This window comes from Rhinatrema bivittatum, chromosome 4 (genome assembly GCF_901001135.1).
Source record: "Rhinatrema bivittatum chromosome 4, aRhiBiv1.1, whole genome shotgun sequence".
NCBI classification, from domain to species: Eukaryota; Metazoa; Chordata; class Amphibia; order Gymnophiona; family Rhinatrematidae; genus Rhinatrema; species Rhinatrema bivittatum.
The window spans coordinates 310,736,297-310,754,933 of NC_042618.1; the positions used below are offsets into that span (position 1 = coordinate 310,736,297).

General features: G+C 46.2%; 1 protein-coding gene across 3 annotated transcripts in view; it reads right to left on the bottom strand.

Moving 5' to 3' along the window:
• The window catches only part of ABCC3 (ATP binding cassette subfamily C member 3), a 475,864-nt gene that overhangs the window by 395,931 nt on the left and 61,296 nt on the right, over nt 1–18,637 (bottom strand). The window lies entirely within an intron of this gene.

Genomic DNA, 18,637 nt, shown 5'->3' on the forward strand with positions numbered 1-18,637 from the left:
GGCTAGGCTTGTGCTCTCTCTCTCTCATCTGAGCTCCCTGGGACCATTAACAACAGGGCTCTTGTAACTTGTTCAGGCAGGGTTTCTCTGTAAATAGAAATAGAGAACGGGATGTCCAAGGGAATCATGGGTATGTAATAGCGTTAGACCACAGCCTCGTGGATAAAGCTGCCTCCAGTGCCGGTATCCAGGAAGATGAGAGCATTGACAAGAATGTCCTCAAGAGATTGATGTATTGGGACTAAGAGTTGTAGAGAGGTTCAGGGATGACTTAGGGTGGCCTCACCCACCATGTCTAGGTCCTTGGCTTTTCCATTTGCAAAATGCCCAGTTGTAGCGCAGTATAAGCAGAGGTTAAGATTATGGCACCTCTGCTTCTCCTCGACTGAGAGCTTGAAACAATCCACCTACATGGCTTCTACTAGCTCAGATCCTGACTCTGGAAGAGAGCGGATGGCTATAGGATGTTGGAAATTCAGAGCAAGGTAGGTGGGACACGAGCCAAGGTTCTTTCTTTGGCCCATTCCTGCAACCTTAGGTCTAGTAGTTTGGCTTGGCTAATCAAGCCCTCCAAGGTATCCAGCAGGTCTCAGGCAGCCAGTTCGTCTTTAATGCACTCCAAGAGTCTTTGTCAAAAGATTGCAATCAGGCTATCACTGCCCCAATGGAGTTCAGAGACCAGGGTACAGAAATGCACCACATATTCCCCCACTGACCAAGAGCCTTACCTAATCTGTATGAGTTCAGATACCTTGGAAGTTGTGCAACTGGGCAAATATTTGCCAGAACTCCTGCAGGAAGTGTGCCAGGTTTCTCAGAAGCAGATAATCCCTTTTCAAAAGGGATGAGGCTCAAGCCAGTGCAGTGCTGCCAAGCAAGGAAAGGATATATGTTACATTAACTCTGTCTGTCAGAAACAAGGATGCCTGTAGGTCGAATTGCATCAAACATTGATTGAGAAAGCTTCTACATTTCAGAGGATCCCCATCGTACCTCAGAGGCAGAGGCAGGTGAAGCGTGGGAGTAGCAGGTCACAAGGTGGGTGCTGGGGCGGGAGCTGGAACAGGCCGAGCCACGATGCTTTGAAGATATCCAGCCATGGTATTAAGCTGGTCCTACTGCTGTTGAAGCTGGTATGCTAGACTGGCGATGGCAGAGGCAGGAGGTGAGTCCACCAAGCTCATGGCCTCAGCAATCTGTGCACTGTAGTGGGTGATTGAGCCCTTGATACTCTGGCATAGTTGACAGCCTTGAAAGCAAACCCCTGAGGCCTATGCCAGCAGCTGGCGAATGTGCCCTGTAGCGGGATAGCCTGGAGCTTCACCTTTACCGGCCGCCTCCCCCGCAGGTTGAGTCTTTGGGTTTTGGAGACTGGCAGTTCTTAAGCGGGTCCCTAGGGCATGGTGAAAACTAGAATCCAGATACATGCCAGGGTCAGGGCAGTCAGCAGGCTAACAGAGTCAGAGACTGGCCAAGGTTGGGGCAGGCAGCTAGAAAAAATAGTTTCGTTCCAGACAAGGGGTCAGATCCAGGTGGCAGGTAAACGTAGTTAGTTCCAGGCAAGGGGCCGGGGCCAGGTGACAGGCAATTGTTGGCCAGGCCAAAACAAAAAGTTAAGATCTGAAGAGGCAAGTTAAGGATGGAAGAAGACACACTGAAGACTACTGGACAAGACAAGTAAGGAATATGAGGCAAGGCTGGAGGAAATGCCTGGAAGAGGCAAGGCACGCAGGAGTCCGGAACACTGGCAATACGCATAGAAGTCCCTTCTGACATTTAGTTTCCACTATTGGCCCTTTAAAAGGGGGGAACATCGTGTGTGCACGCTCCTAAGGAAGCCCAGATGGGTGGCGACGGTCAAGGCAGCGTCCTGCGCCACATGAAAGAAGCCCAGCCATAGGTAGCATCCTGGCCGCAGCATGCTGCTGACAATGTCAGGGCTGACAAGGGTGAGTGCCGCGGCTCGCAAGGGCTCCCCTCAGGCCGCAAATCTTAACAGGGGAAAGCAAATATCTTCCAAAGCTCTTAGTGTTTTTCTGGAGGTCTTCGGCAACAGTCCAGTAACAACCTAGCACCACTCTACGGGCTGTTAAAAAATAAATCATTTTTACTGGTAAACTTGATTGTAGGTGAAAAATCACAGTAGGCACACTTTTGAATAGTGTACATCAATAGAGAAATAAATTATAGAATTAAATCACAGACAGTTAGTGATAATTCTAGACTTCCTAGCAGTAGATACTCTTCACAAGGGACCCTCCCGGTGCACTTTCCAAATGATACCTGCAAACTGTGTGCAGATATTTTTCAATAAGAACTGGAACTCCTGTTGATACACTTCAGAAACTCCTATGCTGATGCTATCCTTTAAGCAGCAGCTCTGTGGGACCTTCTCCCTACATGGCAGTCTTCTCTCCCACTCCCCATTGAAAAAAAATATCTTTTTTCTCCAAACCACTGAAAAAAATCACTCTCAGACAGATGAGAAGTATAGATTAACTTCTCTCCTCCTTGAAACCTCTTCCCTGGTTCTTAGAATATCCCAGAAATCCACTCTTGGACCCCAAGACAAAATCTCCCTGATCCTTAACATCTGGGAAATCTATCCATGGGTCCACCAGCCACCCTCTCAAGACACGAGACAGGAATGCCAATCCTCTCCCTTATTGAAACCCTCCCCACAAAGATCCTGAGCCAAGTGGGCTCTCGATTCTTGTTGACACAATCCAGAAAACATACCTCCCACCGGGGAGTGTCAAACACCTTCACTGTTCCTACTCAGTTCTCAGACTTCACACTCTGAGTCTGCTGAAACTCTGAGGCCTACTAGTAAGGAACAGTTTTGTGACCCCCTTACATACAAATTAAAAGGTACCTGTAAGGTCTCTTTCTCTAGTCACATTGCTATGTCAATTCCAATAAGCAAGAATACCTCAGGGGGAGAAAGGAAGTGAAAGGAAGCTTTCCATGGTCGATCTAAGGGAAAGTCCAGACTGTTGGAAGCCTTAAAAGTACTGGAAATGGCTGTGAGCTACTGACGAATATGGAAAGGCTGCTAACACGTGCTTTGTAGCTCTCACGCCAATACAATAAAACACATTTATATACTACCCGCCTTCAAAAGAGTACTCAGAGCGGTTCACAGCATAATAATCTAAATAAAGTAAAAAATACCATGGCAAAATATTACAAATTATCAACAAATATTAAAAACTTCCAAACAAACATTCTCCAGCCCTGAAGCCCTCTCTCATTAAGGGCAGAGATAAAGGTAAGCACCCACTATCAATTCCCACCCCACAGAAAACAAGAGACATTCCCTCTCTGTGATCAAACTTTGTACAAAATGTTGTTGTGCACTAACTACATCTGGGCTCTCCTTCTGTATATGTGCACAGGAAATTTTGGGATAGGGGAACAGAAGTGGTCAGAGATGGGTGCACAGACTCCATGAACCTCACTTCTCAAGTCCCTTTATGACACCCCTAACAGCAGCTCTCAGACCTGCAAATCACATTGCAGGGTGTGTATGTCAACTGTAAGCTTGCCCTGTGTTAACAGCAACTGCAAGCGTGTTGTACTTGATGGGTGGAGCTGGAAGTGCATAAAATCTGGGCTACAAAGCAGCACGAGAGAAGGAGAACGAGGCTGTTAAAGCTGATGGAAATAGGTCTGCAAATTACTAGCTGCGTCTGCAAAAACAGGTCAAGGTGATGTTCCCCAGGAGTTCAGCTAGGGAGGCCCCTGCATGTAGGCTGCTGTTAGAGTGATCTTGACCAAACCAGTCACAACTACTTCCATTCTAGCTAAAGACAAGATTCTCTTTATTGTCTATTAAATGGCCAATGTTTTCTGCATAGCTCCTGGACAGACGTACAGATGTTGTCAATAAATAAGCAGTAAAATGATTTCTGTCATCGGCTCATCTTTGTGGATTGCTCCTTATTTATTTACACTTTTTATTGCTTCCATCCATAAAAGTCAGTTATAATGCATTGCACAGGAGAGCTCATATAACATCCAGAAATCAGGCAACAGAGAAAGAGAACATAAGAAGTGCCATGCTGGGTCGGACCAAAGGTCATTCAAGCCCAGCATCCTGTCTCCGACAGTGTCCAATCCCGAAAAGAGGATTCAACTTCTTACTGCTCACTCCCTATCTCAACTGCTGGGACTCCCTGAGTCACCTGGTTAACAACTATGGACTTTTTCTTCCATTAACTTTTTCAAACCCTTTTTAAACCCAACTAGTAAGTTGTATACCTTTCTATCTCATTATCGGTTTAACTTAATACATTTCTGACAAGCTTAAGAGAGTTAATCTCTCTCCATCAGGTCAGTGAAGAAACAGCCTGTTCAGCGATGTATTAAGTTAGTCCAATAAAAAGGTATCGCCTACAACTTGTTTGTTGACCCTTAATTCTACATATCAGATAGACTAACATGCCACCCACAATTCTCATTATTACAAACGCTTCTTTTTCCCCTGGAAAGATGACTGCACAGCTACCCCTGCTCCTGCATAACCTAATTGCACATCACCAAAACTTCTCTTCCCAGCAGTGATCTCAAACTCTGTTGGATTTAGTAGCCATTGTGTTCCCCCTCCAGTCACAGCAGCAGCAGCTGAAATCTACATTGTGGTTAATGTTAAAAAGAGAACTACTGCAGTGTGAGTTTTAAAAAAACGATAAGGCATATTATCACTGGGTGTGAGATAAGGGAGTTGTTCCACTGTATGGGAGGACTATCACAGTATGATAAGGTTTTTCCAGGAGCAGAAGAAGATAAGGCACATTGGGGTTTTCTTGCATATCTATTGCATCAGTGCTGCTCATCAAGGATTGGAGAAGGAAAGAATCAGCAGAAAATCTCCAGTTATCTTACTCTACCACCTACTATCCTCTGGTGTCATCATGAAACCCTACTCCTACGGGAATCCGCATAACCAATATCAGAAAATAGAACAAGAAAAGTAGTATTACCCATACAGTTATAGCAAAACGCGGTCCAAAATGGTATTCAAAGAGAGACAACATAGAAACAACTCAAAGGGAGCTACCATCTGAATGGATTAAAACCAAAGCCTGAAATGCAGATGCAGCCCCTGCTTTGGGGTTTTAGCCAAGAAGTGCAGGGGGTCACATTCAGTCCTAAGTCCTCGCACAGTTTCATAGTGCTTACGAGTTGCAGGGGTGGATTCTCCAATCAGGGGAGAGGGAGAAGCTAATCCAAAGGGGCAAGGGTATAAAACCTCTTCTGTAGGTGTACTTAGGTATAGGTACAGAGCAATACAGCTGGACATGCTGGCTGGATGCTTGCAAAATAATTTTACTGAAGGTCTTCCTGTTTAATCATCTGTCACCATACATATTTCTGGTTACATCCAAATCCATAAATACATCCCCATTTGTTGTTCTTCTCCTCAGTCCGGGTCCTGGTGAATATCACAGCTGGGTAGGGAGGGTCTAGCCATAGGGTAACCCTCTCCCAGACAGCACCTGAAGTCCAGAGATGTAACAGTCCTCTTCAATTTCCATTCTCCTCTTTCTTCCCAGGTGGAGACTCTGCTGGGAGTCTCCAGATATTCCACAGCTCTTATTCCAAATTCTCCCCTCCAACTGGGCAGGAAGGGTGGCAGAGCAAAACTTGCTTCAAAACCAGGATAAACAAGGTCACTCACAAAAATATCTCCCACTGCGAGTCACCACTGAGCTGCCATCCATGGGTTGTGAGATGCAACCAGAGGGTTTTTTCTACTCCTGGCCCTCCCAGGGAAAGGGTTTCCCAAGTCTTTTTCTGAGCCAGGGACCAGGGATATCACAGGAGACTCCGGAATTTTTAAAAAATTACAGAAACAAAACTCAGAACTGGAGACAACCCAAGCAGATAAGTGGTATACCAGAAAGAAGTAAGTTTACCATCTATCCAGGGGATGCAAACCATGAGGCCTGGCACCAACAATAGACAAAACAAAGACCACAGCACCCCTTCTCTAACAAATTGCAAAATAAGGAGGTCATGCTCTAAAGGGATCGCACTCGAAAAGGGACTTTTCGCGTGAGATACCTAAATCGGGGTGGAGTCAGCCCGGAAAGAGGAGGAGTCGAGGCGGCACCATGGCCGACGCTGCGGAGACATCTCTGGCGGCGAAAGGAAAGGACCCTTATCGCCGCCCATTGTGCGCTGAATAACTACACCTTTTATGGTGTAGTTATTCGGTGCGAAAGCCGGCAGCCAGCGCACCGCAGTGGTGCGCTGGCTGCCGGTTTTCGCAGGCCCGCCCCCCGCTTCGCCTCCCCCTGCCCCGCGAGAATAGAGAATCCAGGCCTAAAACTGCCACACTGCAATTTACGCATGTAAATTTAGCAGCTTACTCACATGTATTTACTCCTATATATGAAGTACATGATAGTAAACATCTTAAAAATGAAATACTGAATGGGTGGGGGTCTGGGTGAATTGGGAAGAGTTGAGGCTGAAGAGCCAGGAGGAACTTGATGACCTGCAGATAGTCTGCCAGATCAGTCAGTCCAATTGGTAAAACTGGTAATTTCATTGCCACGTGCATGTTAGAAAATCTCCCGACTTAACATGTGTAAAAGTGACTTATGTTGGGCAAATGCGTGTAAATTGCAAAAAAGGGGAAAAAAGGGGAAAAAAAGAACAAAGAATTTTATTAAATGCATTAAAGAGCACAAAACAACTTTAAGACTAATATGATCATCAGAAATTGACTAGGAAACTACCTCAGATGAATATGGGACGAGGGGCCACGCTGCAATCTTTTTCTCACTAATGGTCAGCTAGGAATTTTCAGAAAGATGGGGCATATTAGAAATCTATTAATTAAAACAAAATATGTTCATTTTTATGAATGAACTTCAAATGAAAAGAAAACATATTTTGATTGATGCTATTCCTTTATTCAGATGATGGAGTCTTGGGCTAGGGTGAAGGCTCCTGCCGGGTTTCTAAACATAGATGTATTTTATTTATTTATTTATTTAAGGCTTTTATATACCGACTTTCTTGATACAGATCAAATCAACTCGGTTTACATCGAACTAAGCAGAACTATAACCAACCATTCAACAAGAGACAATTTGAAGGAGCATAAAAGTTACATTATAACAAGGTTGCCTTAACTGGGAGGAGGAAAAAAAGAAGAGAGGGGGAGAAACGAAAATAAGTTACTATATACAATAAATTACTATATACAATGGAATATGGGAGGGAGGCAGGGGGCCGGGCACATGTAGTGCTCCATGTGGCCTATTAGCTAGGTTATGTACTGTAGCTACTAGGCCACATGGTGCAAATGCATCATCTTTACCACATATATCCATTAAAGGTTGCTAGATCATTTATTTTTGGTTCTATATAATAATATAGTGTCTGTGTGAAATTTTGTTTGCGTTGAAAATTTAGGAGCTTTTCCTTTCAGTTCCCTTAAGTTTTCACAGTCAGGCCCAAAGCCTTGGCTAAGGAATCTTAGTAAATTAAGAGTTTTTTTTGAAACTCACATCTAGTAGCTATCTAGTGACTTATCTCTCTTTAATGTGTTGTGTACTAATTGTATGATTTTTGTTTTATTCGCTTTCCTATTCCTCTTAAGAGTAGGAGTTAAGGTTTTCAGGAGTTGGGTTTTTTTTTTTTTTTTCAATCATCCCTGTGTCCCTCAGTCGAACGACGCAGTTGTCCATCTGGCAAACAGTTGAAGAAGGAGTGTAATTCATCCAGTATCCCGCTTGACTGGAGAAAGGAGAAGAGTGACTGCATTGTTGAGTGCCTAGAGGGCACTGTAAAGGAGGTGCCCACATGGTGCAAACAAAGAGGAGAGGAAAATATTGGAGAGTTAAAGATCAAGCAGCAGATCCCAGGTATTTCAGGGGAATCTTTAATGGGATAAGAGGACTCTTTCCAGTTTTCTCAGGACATCTTCGTGTATTCCATCGAAGGACAAAAGAAGGGACCCCGAGGGAAAGTTTAATGGAATACTGATTAACTGCTTTCAGTTGCATTATGGATGCTACCGAAGAGAAACCTGTATCAAGTAACAAATTATTCCTTTGAATAAATTCTTCAGATAAGTTTTATACTGGAACACCATCACAGTGTTCAGCTTCTTTAATGGCACTTAAAAGATTAAAGTATATGTAACCCCCATCGCTGGGTATACGCTGGACACAGATGGGGCCATAAAAGATTTAAAATCTCTTCGGGGCTGGAACCACATCAGGCTAGCTTGAACACAGTCACTCAATCCCAAGGCCTGGATTCTTTGCTAGGTGGAGGGAAAGGTTTTCCTTTTAAGGCCCAGATGTGATAGAGGTGACTTGATTTGTGCTCCCTGGGAGGGAAGAGGTACACTTTCCCCCACACTGTGGATACTGCAAGTGCCAGAAAAAACAACTCTGAAGACTCTGGATGAGTATCTAAAAAAGCAAGTTTGCTTACTGTAAACGTTTTCCGTAGATAGCAAGATTAATTAGCCATGCTGTCTGGGACGTCCACTAGAGGGCGGCCTTGTCAGAGCTTCACAAAGATCACAGAGTTTTGCTCTATGCAGCTGTGCGGCTGTTCAGTCTTTCCCGCGTGGCACCATCTTCCTCTCAGTCCATAACAAAGTCGATACCATGAAAGGTGGTTCTAGCTAGGCTGTCCAGGTCACCACTATTCCTCTGCTTCCTTGGAAGGTCACAGCAGGGCAGGACTCCTTATCCTGGGGCCCCCAGGGAAAGGGCTCCCCATATCCTCAACCCAAACAACACCCAGGAGTCTCACAGTCCTATTACAAAGAAAAATCTTGAAAAATCCCAAAACAACCCAGGATACAAACCTAACCAGCCAGTTAGTGGACTGGAAAGGAAGATCCCTGACTTGGCCTAGAAACTGCAGGCAGGAGGAACCTGAGTCCCAGGGTAGGCCCAAAAATCCAACTGAGGCAAAACTCCAACACCAACTCTAACTTCCAAAACCTAACTGCACTGCCCCCAGAGCTCTCAAGAGACAGATGCTTTTGTTAACTCACCGGGGGACAGCCATTCCAGCACTTTCAAAGGGAGAGGCTACATTTGAATGGTACCTCCCCTAATAACTGACGTATACTGCACTATCCCTAGCCAACAAGAGTTTACACTAGGGGCACTATTAGTAAGGAAACCAGAGGGTCCATTACATATATGTAACACCTAAGGTCTTGGAGGTTTATCTTTCCTGCCCCTCCCCCACAGAAGACCTGCATTCAAGGCAAATAGAGAGAAATACAAGGACTTAGCCCCAGTACTGAGTGGGACAGGTCTGAGATGGGTGGATATATATATATTTTTTAATTTGTCAATTAAAATTACTTTTCCCAAAAATGCAATTTTTAAGTTGCCACACAACTCTAAACTTTTGTTGCTTATTTTGCATTTTATTTTTCCTATCTTTGACTCTTTGCTCTCTTCTTCCTGTTTTTCCTCATCTTCCCCACCCCCATTTGCTTCTCTGACTTTCAGCCTATTCTCATCCCAAACCTAACCCCTCTTTCCAGTCTCTATTTGCCATGGCAAGGTCCCCCTCAGCCCAAGCCCGAAGTGGGGTACTGCTAACCTCGTCCCTGCCAGAATGACGGCCGCTTCCCTTAGCCCAGGGCGATTGCAACAGCAGTGGCTCCTCCGCCCTCTACACATCCTGCAAGACACAGCAGCCACTCCCCCAGATCTCAGCAGCAGCAGCAGCAGAATCAAAGCCCAGATATTAACATGCCCACCACCTAGGGCTGGATTTAAGATTTTGGCACCTGTTACAGGCACTCAGTTTTAAAGTGCCCACTGCAGATATTCAGAATTATCTCCTCTACAACTTTGGCGGCAGCAGCTCTGACACAGCATGCCTTTCTCTCTCTCTATTCTGGTTCCATCAGCATCCCTCTCTTTCTCTCTCTCACCCCACCCAGCCTGTGCCCTTCATCCACTACACCCCTGCCAACAGCATTCCCGCTCCTCTCCTCTCCCCCCCCCCACAGGGAGCAACACCCCCTTCTTTCTCTTTCTGTGTCTCTCGCTCCTCCTGACCAGCAGCATTCTCCTTTCTCTTTCATACTTCTTTGCCTTGCCCATCACCTTCCTCTCTCTCTCTCACCCACTCAGCAGGCTGCTGAGTTACTGCACTGGCTCCCAGTTCCAGCACAGGCTTCTCTCTCCCTTCGGCGTCTCAAGCAGCTCCAGGGTAGGGAGCACAACTCTGGCCCTGAATGCGGTTCCCACACGCTGCAGTAGGCAACTGATATAGACAGCAGCACTTCTGCACCTGAACCCAGGGTACAGGTACATTTGACTATTGCTAGCCAAAGTAACAGCCTACATTGTGGGCACTGCTGCTAAAGCACAGAGACCCCCAAAGCTCAAGGCCTGGGATAGTCACCTTGATTAACCCCCCATCCCTTCACATCCCACCCCTGGTGCTGCTGGAAACTTTAAAATTTGACACCATACATAGGTGCTTGTGCTGCCTGTGCTGAAATCTGAGCTTCATGTTGCAACACAGTTCCTTCCTCATATAGCCTCCGCCATACCCTTAAGGAAAAGAGATCAAATTCAGCCAGGCTCTACTCCAACCCTCCAAATTTCCATACTTGGAGGCAGGCAGGCTGATGCAGGAACAGGAGGACTCAGCTGATTAGCCACTCTTCAAGCTAGAACAGGAAAGAACTGGGGCATAACCTTGGCACTGTGCAGGCATTCCCCTCTCCCCCACCCACGTACCTTGAAGCAGGTTGCAGGAGGGAAGATTCAATTGAATGGCTGCAGGCAGGAACTAAAAGGGGGTAGGCAATGAGACCAAACTCTCTCTCTCTGCTCCACCTCTGCCATACCCACCAGTATTCACATAGTAGACAAGTCAGAAGACTCAGTGAGTGTCAGCCACCAGGCTTCTCACCTCCTGGGTTTTGCTCTGTTGATTGCCCCTTGTCTCGCAGGATGTGTAGAATCAGCCCAGCTTGGAGCTGCCAGCAGAGGCAGCAGTGCAAAGGGCCTGAGGAAGAGCCCAAGGAGGAAAAGACAGTTCAGTCTCCAGGCTCTTTATAGGTCAGATGCAAATTTTCAGTGGGCCATACTGAGGCCTGGAGGACATATGTTGGACAACCCTATGCTAAGGCTTTTATCTGACAATTCAGGAGGTGCATAGCTATATTTCACATTTTACAATTATTTTCCAAACACCTCAAAATATATTGGACTGAATTATTGTAATAGTTGGTTAATGCTGAACAAAGATATTGCTGCTTTTCAGGAGACTTTACATCCACAGAACTCCACAAATGCTCCCAGTTCTACTTTCTTTCCACAAATGTTGAAGTCCTTGCAAATTCCTTGGCCCTACGGCCACATCACCCTGATTGCGTCCAACCTCATCTAATCCCAGCAGCTAAGCAGGTTGGGTCTGGTTAGTGCTTAGATGGGGAGACAAATTCTCTAATGAATATTCTTTTTACATCATGATGGTCCAAAAGAACAAAATTTAAGGAGATGAATCAGTTTTTGATAGAAAGCAAAGTAGGGTCTCCTGGATTTCTCATCAGTTTTGCTGAATTTTAAATTTAAAGGGAAAAAAATATCCTGTGATTTACCTGGGAAAATTAACAAAATACCCTCCAGAGATCATTCTTCATGTTCCAGAAGAGGTGATTCCAGAGAAGATAGACTAGACGAGGCTCTGACTCAGTACATAAAAACACTAACTGAAAGTATCTCTGTGAGCCATTATGCAATGGGGGCTTGGCGTGCCCCGATTTAAAACGTTATAATCTTATCTGTATGCTACGTCACATTAAAGAATGGTTCGCAGGAACCTCATTTCATTCCTCACAATTACACCTACAAGCTTGGCTACAGGGGATGAACCCGCTAGCATTATTACAAGTACCAAGACGACTGATTCCAACTGGTATCTCGCAACTTCTTATCATTGAATCTGGTAGGAAAGCCTGGGACTGTTTATGTGCGCTACAAGGTAACAGGAGTTCAGTGACCCCTTTTATCCCGCTTTGTGGTAATCCGCAATTCTCGCCGGGTCTTGGAGTCGCAGTGTTTCGTCACTGGGAGGACAAAGGCTTAAAATATCTGAGTCAATTTGTGAATGTATCTCAAGGTGGCTTATTTACGTTTCTGGACTTACAGACGAGATATGAGTTAAGGGATTCTGACATATATGCCTATATGCAAGTCCGACATTACATTACCACATTGGGACTACATAGGTTTCCCTCTCAGGACTATAAAGTTTTAGAATCTCTATTCTTGGGCCCCATTATAGGGAAACCTAAATGCTCGTTCTTTGTACAGGCGCTCCGAAACTCCCTCCCAACATCCACAACAAAGGTGATAGCGCAGAAGTGGATGGGTCAGGTTGGACTGGATATCTCTATCAATGATATTAAGGCCTATTTGAAAAATATACCAAAAGCGTCGGAAAACATCAGCTTGCGTGAAGTCCAGTTTAAATTCATATGGCACTATTATTATTCAAGGCAGAAGGCGTTCCAAATGAAGATCTGTTCCTCCAATACGTGTCTGAAATGTGAAACGGCAGTGGGGGACTATTTTCATAGTTTTTGGCTCTGTCCCAAGGTGCTTGTTTTTTGGCAGAAAGTCCATGCCTTATGTATAAGCTGTTATGACATAGCCTTGTCGGCTGAGCCCCACTACTGGTTATTTGGGAAGCTGCCTGCTGGGCTTCAGCACATTTCTCCTGACAAACAAAGATTCCTTACTTTAGCTGCAATACTAGCCAAGCAAGTGATACTATCTGTATGGTTGCTAAAAGATCCCCCGATATTCCAAGTATGGATCAACAAGATGCTGAAGCTAGCTAGTTTTGATGACATTACGGGACAACATAGGGTGGGACGTACCCAACAGCGCATAAAAGCCATGTGGGAACCTTTTCTTTTAAAGGTTTTGGGACCCAATAAAGGCCGACGTTCCTTCGAGGCCAATGTTGGTGATCTTCCGACGGACATACCAGTTACTTCCGCGTAGCCACCTACCTGACGCGGATGGATTCCAAGCATAAGCCATGCTGTTTCTGATTCCATAAATAACTGAAGGCAGACATACTGGGGTTGGAGACTGATGAACAAGGTTGAGTGATGAGATACCTATATGCTTTATATGCGTTATTTCTACATTTAGATTGGGCACTTGTGTGGGAGGGGGGGGGGAAAGGGGGGTATGACAAATAAAGGATATATATATATATAATAAAATAAGGGGTTCATGGTTAGCGACGATCTGGACCACTTACCTGTTACATTCTGTTTTCTCTTTTCTTTTATTTGGGGTACCAGATGTTTCATGATTTCTGCTTACACACTGAGGGATGGTTTCTTGTATTGGTCATGATACCGTTGCCCTATTAGGTTAGATGTTTGGATAGCAGTCACCTTTTTTGTCATGGGGTTATTGCATGTTTCGCTTTTGTTATCTGTTTGTATAACGAGTGTCATGACATCGGGGCGTAGCGGTGCCCTACCGGAAAACTCTATGCCTCATGCTGAACGGATGTCAGGTTGTTTCATTAATGTTATGCTTTACTGTTATGTTCTAACCTACTGATACTGTACTGTGTTATGTGTGTACATTACCCTAATAAAAAACATATTAAAAAAAAAAACACTAACTGAAAGGTAGACTCAAAAGAAAAAGCTGAAGAGACTATGCAGTGACGTTCTGGGTTCCCTATGTAGGCATGATTAAGCTTACTTTTTCTTTCTGACCAGCAGTTTCTTTCTGCTCCTTTCAGCCTGTAGCTTAATCAGAATTGGCCTCAACTGGATGACAATAGTGTGAGTTTTCAGTCTATGGATTTTGCCCCTTTTCCATCTAGCCCAACTGTTGCAGTGAAAGCCCTTGGCTAAAAGCCACAGACCATGGCAGTTTTCAGAACCTGGAGTGCATGCATCTCGAGTCTCGACAGTAAGTGATGCTGTTCCCCTCCCCCCCCCCCCTGCCTTCAGGAGTTGTGCACATTGCCTCCTCAGCATCCCCCAGCCCCAGCTGGCACGAGGAGTATGAAGCTGGGGGTCGGGAATCGAACCTAGGTTTACCGCATGGCAGTCCATGGGCCAACCACTGAAGAATAACTCTGCTGGTTTCTGGCAGGTGAAATTTTACTGAGACGAGAGAAGTAGCTGGAACATAAAATGTTAATTTAGATTTCTGTACTAAGGGAAGATGAGACTTTTTTTTCTATTTTAAAATGTCTAGGCCAGACCTTACTATATCCTTTAATTTCTTCCTAATTCTGTTTTCTACAATGAAAAAAAAGATTATGTGGGGATGGGGGAGTAGGTAGGTCTGATACACTAACAGCTCTTAACACCCAATTTTTTCCTTTTTTTTTCCCCCTCTGTTTTCTATGTTTGTCCTATTTTTCCCTGTTCTATATTAACTTGGATAAGTGTAGGGGTAGGCAGCCATTTAGCAGTGACATACCAAGTTTAATGGATTTCGGTTCACATGAAGGTTAAGTGCTATTAATTTAAAAATATCTACAGAGCACAAAAGAGTCAATTACAAATGGTTGAAAACATACAGTTATCCCCAAAAGAGAAAATTCTACAACGTATTTCACTTTAGACTATTTTTAACAGAATTTCTATGACTGTATCCTTTCACATGTTGGTCTACCAGTCTCATATCATCAAAAAACAAGTTCAAGCGAAAAAAATAAAACAATAAACTGGAAGGAGAACCCAACTCTGTGGGGTGGCGAGCGGGATTCCTGAGGACTAACATCCTGCTGTCCTAGGAGAACACCTGTTACAGGTAAGCAACTGCACTTTCTCTTAGGACAAGCAGAATGGTAGACCTCATATGTGGGTGAATACCAAGCTCCAGGCTGCCTTCGTGAACAAGTGAGACCAACAGGTGCCGAACTTGTTTTTTTGATGAGACTGAAGGGGACCTTGCGCGGATAGTGGCATGCTGGGCATGCTCAGTGTGCTGGTCAAAGCTTTTAGAAACTTTCGCAAAAGTTTTCCATTCTGGGCTCCATCGGATGATGTCACCCACGTGAGGACTAACATCATAGGAGAATACCTGTTACAGGTAAGCAACTGCACTAAATACAGATAAATAGGCAGATCGGTGATCTTTTAAGGGTCAAGGATAACTGGTGGGGGGGGGGGGGGGGAGTGAGGCTATTAAATCAAGGGGTTTGGAAGGATTATATTAACTGGGTGAATTGGGAACAAAGTGGTAAAACTGTAAATAGCATTGATGTACGCCCCTTTTATAATCCCTCGATTTACGTAGTGCCAACGGGCACAATAATACTGCGGCTCTGTTGGTCAGCAGGGGACTGCCTGGCTCCCACTAGGGGCACTAGACAGGAAGAGTTGGGTTCAGGCTTGAAAAAGATTGTGCAGGACAGACTGACCAAAGGCACTGTCCTGCGATATCCTTGTCCAAGCAGGAGAGAGCCGCAAACATGTGAAGAGAACGCCACGTTGCAGCACGGCAAATTTCAACGACGGGGACTGCTTGCAGAATAGCCACTGACGTCACCCTAGCCTGCACAGAGTGAGCTTTGATTCGGCCAGCCAGTGGAAGGCCTGCTTGGCATAGCAGAAGGCGATGCAATCTGTCAGCCAGTTGAATAAAGTCAGTTTTCCCACCGCCACTACCAGCCTCTTGGTATCGAAAGTCACAAAGAGCCTAGTGAACTGCCTGTGACCGGCTATGCAATCTAAATAGAAAGCCAAGGCCCTTTTGCAATCCAAAGTGTGAAGAGCCAATTCCCCTGGATGGGAATGAGGCCTAAGAAAGAAGGTGGGTAAAATAATGGACTGATTATTGTGGAAATCAGTCACTATCTTAGGCAGGAACTTAGGGTGCATACGCAAGACCACCCGAACATGAAAAACTTGTGTATGGCAGATATGTGACCAAGGCCTGAAGCTCGCCAACTCTATGAGCCGAAGTAATCGCCACCAGGAATATAAAACTTTCCAGGTGAGGAACTTCGGGTCACAGGAACGCAACGGCTCAAAGGGAGGAAGCATGAGCAGCGCCAGGACAATGTTGAGGTCCCAGGATGCAATAGGAGGCCGAAGAGGGGGCTCCAGCTGGAGCAGGCCCCTAATAAAGCGACCTAAGGGCTGCACCAATATGGGCATGCCAGCCACACCTCGATGGTGCGCATTAACAGCATTAAGATGAACCCTGACTGAGCTGGTCTGAAGCCCAGACACGGAAAGGTGCCACAAGTAGTCCAACAGCTGGGAAAGGGGGCATGTGGATGGATCCAAGCCATATCCCACACACCAGATCGAGATTCTTCTGCTGCTGCATACAAAGGCCACCAGCGAGATGAGGGAAAGAGCCTGATTGTGGGACAAAAACATTTTTGCCTGTGCTGTGTCTAGTCTGGCTCTTATAACGTCCAGCTGAGGAGACGGGCAGAGGTGAGACTTTGGGTAGTTGATCATGAACCCTAAAGATTGTAGAGTCCACATCGTCAGCGCTAAGGCACTCAGCACCCATGTGCAGGAATCGCTCTTGATCAACGAGCCGTCCAGGTATGGGAAGTCGTGCACTGCATGACGCTTGAGATATGCAGCCACTACCACTAGGCATTTGGTGAAGACGCAACGGGCTGAGGCCAATTCAAAAGGCAGAACCTTGTACTGGTAGTAAGCCTTCCCCACCATGAAGTGGAGGTATTTTCTGTGGCCGGGAAAGATGGCTGTGTGAGCATAAGCTTCCTTGAGATCGAGGGAGCAGAGCCAGTCTCCTCTTTTGAGGAGGGGAATCTGCATTCCCAGAGAGACCTTCTTGAACTTTTCTCTTAAAAGAAATTTGTTCAATGCCCTGAGATCGAGGATGGTGTGTAAGCCGCTGTTCCTCTTCGGAATTAGGAAATACCTCGAATAGAACTCTTGGCCCTGCTGGGGATGAGGAACTGACCTGCTGCAAGAAGGGCAGAGAGTTCCATTTGAAGTATGACCTGCTGGGCAGATGAACCCCACATATGGGGGAGAGGTCCCTGGGAGCCATCTGAAGTTGAGTCAGAACTCCTGACGGATTACAGTAAGAACTCATCAGTCCGAAGTGACATCCTCCCAGTGATAGGCAAAGCCAATGAGTCTGCCTCCCACTGGGGAATCCGGTGTCAGGACTGCACTTGGCTGACTCTTGCTCCCTCACCGCCAGTCAAAAACCCACAGCTGAGGTTTGCTGAGGCACTGGCTGGGGCCTGGGTGCTCGCTCTTGGTGAGGTCGGCCCTTGGAGTTAGTGCATGGTGTGCAAGCTCAAGAGGCCAGAGGATAATACTTTCTCTGCCTATCGAAGGACTTCCAGGAACCTGGCCTGGAAGATTTCCTGCCTTAGGAAGGGGCGTCGGAAGCGCTAGCAGAAAGTTGTTGAAGGGTGTTATGGTGGTCCTTCAATTGCGCTACTGCATCCCGGACCTTATCCCCAAAGAGGTTGATACCTGTGCAGGGGAGGTCAGTTAGCTTTTTTTGTACTTCTGGACGGAGGTCAGAAGCTCTGAGGCAGGCCATCCTATGGGTGCCGATGCCCACCACGGCTCTGCGGGCCGCAGTTTCAAATACATTGTAGGTGGATCTCACCTCATGTTTGCCAGCTTCTAAACCCAGCAGGATGATAGCCGAGAGTGCCTCCTGTTGCTGTTGAGGCAGGCCCTCTGTGAGATCCTAGACTCATTTCCATAGGTTCTGGTGGTGCTGGGTCATGTACAACTGGTAGATGACAATATGGGCGATAAGCATAGCACCCTGGAAGACCTTTCTGCCCAAGGCATCGAGCGTCCTATGTTCCCGCCCCAGGAGGGCAGAAGCGTGGGTATGGGAGCACCTGGCTTTTTTAAGGGTGGACTCCTCAACCACCAACTGGCGAGGGAGGTGCCGCTTCACGAACCCCATGGCTTGCTGCACCAAATAGAAACTTTGGCCAGCAGACTGAACATGCCCAGCCTGTTACTATCCGCACGTCCACACAAGGTCCCCCTTCAGTCTCGAAACATAGCAAAAATATGAGTGAAAACGAAAACAAGAAATCTGAGGTGAACCCAACATCGTGGGGAGGCGGGCGGGATTCCTAGAAGAACACCTGTTACAGGTAAGCAACTGCGCTTTCCCCTAGGACAAGCAGGATGGTAGTCCTCACATGTGGGTGAGTATAGAGCTCCAGACTGCCCCATTCAACCAGAGAGACCAACAGCAAACAAACAAGGTGCCAACGGGCACAACACAACTCCAGCGCTGTGGGGAAAAGGGGGGGGGGGGGGGAGGTCGGTCTGGTCCCACAAGGAGCATGAGCAGAGACAGTTGGGTTCAGGTCTGGAACAGGTAGCGCAGGACGGACTGACCAAAGGCACTGTTCTGATGGCTATCCCTGTCAAGGCAGTAGTAAGCTGCAAATGTGTGGCGAGAACTCAAGGTTGCAGCCCTGCAAATTTCTGTGATGGGGACTGCAAGTAAATGGGCCACCGACGCTGCCATGACCCACACTCTGCCGGCTAGCTGAGGGCCTGCCTGTGCATAGCAGAAGGCAATGCAATCTGCCAGTCAGTTCGATAGGGTTTGCTTACCCACCACAGCACCCAACCTGTTGGGGTCAAATG